The sequence below is a fragment of the Lagenorhynchus albirostris genome, chromosome 14 (assembly GCF_949774975.1).
Source record: "Lagenorhynchus albirostris chromosome 14, mLagAlb1.1, whole genome shotgun sequence".
In the NCBI taxonomy this organism is placed as follows: Eukaryota; Metazoa; Chordata; class Mammalia; order Artiodactyla; family Delphinidae; genus Lagenorhynchus; species Lagenorhynchus albirostris.
Window position 1 is genome coordinate 87815334 of NC_083108.1, and position 6737 is coordinate 87822070.

Here is a 6737-nt window from a genome sequence, read left to right on the forward strand (position 1 = left end):
TAAGAATCTGCCTGCCAATGCAGGGGACAGGGGTTCGAGCCCTGGTCCAGGAAGATCCCACGTGCCGCAGAGCAACTAAGCCCGTGTGCCACAACTACTGAGTCTGCTCTCTAGAGCCCACGAGCCACAACTACTGAGCCCGCGTGCCACAACTACTGAAGCCCACGCACCTAGAGCCCGTGCTCCACAAGAGAAGCCACTGCAATGAGAAGCCTGTGCACCACAACGAAGAGTAGCCCCCACTCGCCGCAAATAGAGAAAGCCCAAGTGTACCAGCGAAGGACTCAATGCAGCCAAAAATAAATAAATATTTTTTTTAAATAAAAAAATAAATGGTCACGTTTCATTGTCCAAAGCAGGTCACATGGCCAGGCCAGACTTCAAGTGAGCAGAGGAGCATAATCTCCCCAGGTGTCTGGAAAAGGAGGCCCAATGATTGGGGAACAGCCCAAATGACTCCGGGCCAGCTAATTCTATTCTCCCTCATCTCCCCAAGCAAGAGGACCCCAAAATTCCAGCCACATACAACCAGGACCTCTGGGGTTCGTACCTTTGTACCCTGTCCACATGGGGCCCCACTGCATCTGAAGACCCCAAAACTAGAAAGATAAATCCTTTCCTTCCACACACTCAATGTTGCATGGAACAGAGACAGGAAAACCACCGTAAGCGGAGGAAGGACGGAGATGCAGCTGTCGTAGAAGGGGAGCCCTCCCCCCTGGCGGACACTCTGAGCCCCTGCAGTGTGCCTGTTTCTTCCTGGTGGCCAGATTCGGGTCCTGCCTGGAAGCAGCCCCCCAGCTCTGCCCGCTGGGAGCTTCCGGACTTTCCTCGGTCCTCTTGGCCAGTGTGATGTGGGACTCGGGTGGACGCCTCCCAGGAGCGGCAGTCTTCCCAGCCTGTTCTCTGGTCGCACGCGGTTAGTGGAAGTTTGTCTCAAACGTACCCGCTCCTCTTTTCTCCTAAACGGGTCTTGTTTTGTCATCACAGCTGTCTCGGAACCTTAGCAGGTGTCTTATTTCTAATCCTGGTCAGCTCTGATGCCAACAGCACCCACAGTTTTCTTGCCAACGCCCACAGGTTTGCATGGTCGGGCGCCTCGCCCTCCTCTGTCAGCAGGTGGCCGCGTTCCCCGCTCCCACACCATGTCCAAAAAGTGTCTGACACACCTTTAGCCACAGGGAGATTTTAACAGAGGCCACGATGCCACACCCTTAACTTGGCTCTTGTCATATCTGTGTTTTAATTGAGTTTAAGTTGGGGGGGGTCTTAAATGCAGTCAGCTTTTCCAGCTTGGTGGAAGTCCTTTTTTCACTTTCACTCCTGCTTCAAGCGGGCCGATTCTCCTGAGTTTGGCAGCCGACAGCTGCCACCAGATACCGCTAACAGCCTCTCGCCCCAGAGCTACGGTTTCACTAGGTTCACGGTCTGAGGTCCAAGTCGCTGCAGTCACGTCCGACCAAACACTTCCCACCGCAGAGCGTGGAGCTTTCTCTCCGTCTTCCAACTAAGCCAGTGCCGCATGCTTTCCAGTGTTTATTTTCTGTTACAGCAGCACCGTTTCTGGGTGTAACTTTCAGTATTAGTCAGGGCTGGTTGGGTTCTGCTGCACCTACTAAACGATCCCTAGTCCTCAGGGATGGAAAGTGACGAAGGCCCACTTCTCACTCACATCACGAGTCTCCCAGGTCCTCAGGTCACCTGCGCCTTGAACTCACTCAGGGGCCCAGGCTGACGGGCACCCTCTCCACCCATCCGGCCATGACTGTGGGCAGGAAAAGGGGACATGGTGACAGGGTGGCCGCTCGAGGCCTCTGCCGCCCGGCCTGTGGTCCCGTCTCATCTCCTGATGATGCCTGCAGTTCCCTAACACACATCGATAGGGGGGTTGGGTGGGTAGTTACTTGCTGTTATAGAATTTTTTACAAGAATGATTCAGACATAAACTTATGCGGTTAAAAAATGTTTCTTGTGATTTTTAAGAAGAAAATTGGGAGAAAAGAATTGGAGTGTTGTTGCAAAGTACACATTTGTACAACGCGGCAAAGGGAAAGAAAACAGTGGAGGCCCCCTGCACAGCTCGGCCGGCTGCCGCCAGCCCAGTGGTCAGAGGGCTCTGGGGGTTCCCGACGCCGCGGGCTGGCGCTCTGAGGCCCGCCTTTCTGCATCAGAGCATTATCGGAACAGATCTAGGTAGTGTCAGCCTGAGGATTAAGTTTCTTCTGATAGGCTCAGCGTTTCCCGTCCTCGCCTGTATCCCGTGGGACAGATCTACTCAGTAAACACGTGTGGAGCACCTGATGCTGCTGCGCACGAAAGAGCCAATTTCCGCTGGATTCGCCCTCTGCTCCCTTTGTTCATTCATTTATTCAACAAATACTTATTGAGGATCTGCTCTGTGTCAGACATTGATCTAGACCGTAGGGAGGCTGCAGGGGAGAAAACACAGGCAACCACAGAGAAACCCCTGCTCTCACAGCGTGCACATCCTAGCAGCAAGAGGGGGAGCCAGGAAACAGAGTGCCGAATGCTGATGACAAATACGCAGGAAGGGACGGGGCGGTGGGCGGGGGTAAGTTTAAGTAGGGGGTCGTGCGAAAAGTGAGAGGGTGACCTAGTCGCATAACTCAGGGAGAAGCATCCCAGGCAGACGAGACAGCCAGTGCCAAGGCCCTGAGGCAGCTTGGACTGTCCAAGAAGAACACAACATGCACGGGGCTGGAGGAGAGGGAGCAAGGTGGAGGAGAGTTCAGATCGAGGGGTGATGATGAGGTGGGGCCTGTGGGCTGCTGCAAGGACTCGGGCCTTTGCTTGGGGTGTGATGGGGGCCCTGGGGACTGTGTGCAGACAAGTGATGTGAGCAGTCTGGCTGCTGGCCCAGAGCAGGGTGTGGGGCATGTACCAGTTATTTGTGGCTGTGTAAAAATTGACTCCAAAATTAGCAGCTTAAAGCAACTCCAGTCCACGCCCTCACATCTTCTCAGGTCAGGAGCCTGGCGTGGCTTAGTGGGCTCCCCAGCTCAGGGCTCCTGGAAGGCTGCAGCTGGGTGTTGGGGGGCTGAGGTCTAACTCGAAGGCTTCGCTGGGGAAGGGTCCACTTTCAGGCTCACTCACAGCTTCCCAGCAGGACCAGTCCTCTGAGGGCTCAGCTCCTGGCTGGCTTTCAACGGGGCCATCCTCGGCCTCTTGTCGCAAGGGCCTCTCCACAGGGCTGCTCTCAACGTGGCAAGGGACCGCCCATCACTTCGGCCGCCTTCTATTCGTTGGAGGCGAGTCACAGGCCCCACCCACCCTCCACGGGCAGGGATACCCCGGGGTGTGAGCAGCAGCAGGTGAGGCTCCTGGGTCAGCTGGAAGCCCGCGCCGGGGGCGGGGCCCAGCAGGCCTGGATGGCAGCGGCGCGGAGCAGAGTGGAGGTGGTAGCGAGTGGCCAGATTTGGCCGCTTTTTGAAGGTGCTGAAAGTGGGCTTTGGGCTGTGAGACCGAGAGAGGCGCCTTGGTCTGACTGTCTTTCAGCTTGAAGGGGTTGTCCTGACCTAAGATGGGACTAACCGGGACCCACTCTGGACAGGGGTCCCTGCCGTACTCTGTGACCCTCCTCCCAGCAGAAGAAGGAAGTGATAAGAGCGTGTGGGAAACCCCAAGTCCCAAAGCCCCCTGGGAGCAGACGCCCACCCGCGCCCCAGCTCCAGTCACCCCACCCGGTCACATCTGCCAGCTCCTAAGTGAGTTAATCGCTGCATGAAAAGGGAGCTGCAGATGCCTCGGAGGGCCCCCTGAGGCCCTAAGCCGGCTAACCCTCCCACTTAATCTGCTTTAAGACCGAAGCCTCAAGGGGAGGACCAGTAATCAGTTTTTAAGGTTACAGACAGCATCCGCACTCCAGTGGTTGCCCAGGGCAACGGTATGGGCTGAGCCCCAGGCCTGAGGTTGGATTACCTGCCTTGTGGATTCGCCCTCACAGTCTATCCCGCTCTGCCTGAGGCCGAGAAGGGATCTGCGGCTGTGTCACGAGAGCGCGTGAACGCAAAGAAGAATTTACGTGGGAAAAAATGCAGACGGACGACAGGGACTCGTCTCAGCCAGTCCTGGCTTCCTAGTGCACCTTTCGCTTCACAATATTCCCTGAACTCATCGCCTCTGACACGGACCCGGCCAGCGGAGAGCTGCTTAGCACCTCCCCCGGGAAGACCGGGTTCCGGAGGAAACCGATCCAAGACCTCAGCCTCCGTCCTCCGGGGACGCAGTTTAAGGCCGGCTTCCCAAGGCCAGAGAAAACAGTCCTGCCCCAGAACTCAGTCTCTGAGGGCTCTCGCAGGGAAGGGGACCCCCAGGGCCTTCCGCAGCTCCATCTCCCCACTTCCATGACCACATGCCTCCTGTCCTCTGCATCAACCATGCTGGCCTCTGCCTCGGGGCCTTTGTGCTTGCTGGGCGATTCCCACCTCCCCCTTTCACATGCCCAGGTGCCCCTCCGCAGGTCTCAGCTCGCTGGCTCTTCCTCCTGGACGCCCGCCTGACGCACCCCAGCCCATCTCAGGGCACTCATCTCTCCCTGAAATTAACTTGTAGTGAACTTCCTTGCCCAGTGCCCGACTCCCTCCCCAGGATGGATGTCTCAGAAGCTTACTGGCCTTGCACAGGTGTTCTCCCTGATCCAGGGAGGGCCTGGATGAATGAGTGGGTGGGTGAATGAATGAATGAATCAGGAGGACATGTGGGGTTGGACAGGAGCAGGCTGAGAGGCAGGGCCTACTCTCAGCCGGAAGTGGGCGTGGGCCCAGCACGGATCAGGGGCCAGCGTGCGCTGGGCGGCACCTTAGCAGACCAAGCTCGAAAGGCAGCCCAGCCAAAGAGTGCTGGGGTCAGGGGCAGCTGAAGCCACTCCCACCTCTGCAAGGACACAAACCCAGTCACCACCTCAGCCTGTCCTGCCAACTCCCTGTCCCACGCTGGCTGGGTGACCCCTGCACCCTAGTTGAGGAGTCAGCCCAGGCATCCACCAGGGGACGGAGGGTGCTGCCTGGAGTGGAGGGGGTCCTCCCTGGGCTGTGGCGGCTTCAGTGGGGCAGCTGCAGGGACATCGGCTTCCTGGAAGCATCCTCCCGTCTGCGGCACTTTTTCATTGTTTTAGGCAGAGGGTCTGGGTGCTTCTAGCCCAAGTGTTCCAGAGGGTCCTGCCCTTCTTCAGTCTCCAAATTCTTCCCAAAGCTCCTGGAGGACGATGCCCAGTAGAGGATGAAGCAGAAGGTGAAGGAGGCTGGGGGATGAGGCGTCTCAGCCAGGCCAAGTCTTGTGACCCGTGAGACATGCCGCTGCCAGCAGGCTCTGGGCAGGGACCACCGCTGAGTCTGTATCCTGGCCTGGAAGAGCCCCAGGTGTGCTGGGGCCAGCCTGGGTGGGCTGGAATGTCCCTGCGCCGCTCGGGGCAGAGACCACCAGGTGGCAGTGTGAGAACATCCCGCCTGGGCCCAGCCCCTCAGCCCTAGCTGGGCCGGAAAAGACTCGGAGCGGCGTGGCCGAGAATCGGGGAAAAGTCCCATCTGCTTCCTGGGCAGGTGGTCATAAGGCATCAGCTGACCTCCCACACTAGACCTCGGGCCTCAGGAGTCTAGGGTAAGACATGCTGAAGTGCCTGGCGCCCAGCACCCCTGCACACACCTGGGTGCACACCTGCACAAGTACCTGAGCACACCTGTGTACACCTGCACACCGCCATGCTCTTCTCATCTGGCTGAGGCATCCTCCCAGGCAGGCCACCACAGCTGAGGCCGCACGAGAAAGCGAAAGGAGTTGCAAGGCAGTGAAGAGCCAGTTGTGACACAACAGGGAGTGGTGGGGAGCGACACACGTCAGACCAGGAGCCCACGTGCGGGGCAGCCACTCCACGCAGCACCAGCTGACCGTCACCCTGTAGAAATGATCGGCATGCCCGCATCTGGCCCTTCGAGAGAAGCTGCAAGCCTGAATCTGGGGGTGAAGATCCCATTTTTAGAAGCATCCTGTTGGCCAATGTGTCTGTGAGCTGGATGTGACCTGACAGGCCCTGGAGTGTGACTTCTGTTTCAGAGTCCAGGTGGCATGTGGATTCCACGTCTGCACTGACCACGTCCTGCGTGGAGGGCCAGGCCTCCAGCAGGCCTCCACTCAGTGTGTTCATGTGTCAGAAGATGTCGTCCCCTGACCGGGCAGCTGTAGGATGGCAGCAGTGGTCCAAGTAAAGCACCTGTGCCTGCCCTAGGGCCTGGCGCACAGCTGGTGCTCAATAAACCGATTTGTGCTTGAGCGCACGGGCCCTGGATCTGGAAAGCCTGGGTTTGGAACTCACGTCTATTCCCAGGTTGTAGGTAGATTGCATCAAAAATGGCCAACCCAATATTTTTCAGTCCCCCACCCTCTTCCAGACCCTGCCACACCCCTCGTCGCCATGAGGCGGAGCCTACTCCCCTCCGTTTGAATTAAACCGGATGGGCCCCAGTGGCGGCCTCGGTGAGCGGAGCCGGAGCCGTCAGAAGGGATGCGCAGCCTTCGGAGGCTCGGTTGTCTATGGCCAGAGTCTCCGCCTGGTTTTCTCTCTGTGCTCGGGATGCTTGTGCCTGGACCCAGCCGCCAAGCTGTAAGGAAGCCCAGGGGACGTGGCGAGGCCAGGGTCCAGCTGAGGTCTCAGCCCACAGCCAGCGGACCCAACAGACCTGGGAGAGGGCCTCACCCCAGCTCCTGCCAAGTGGAGCAGAGAC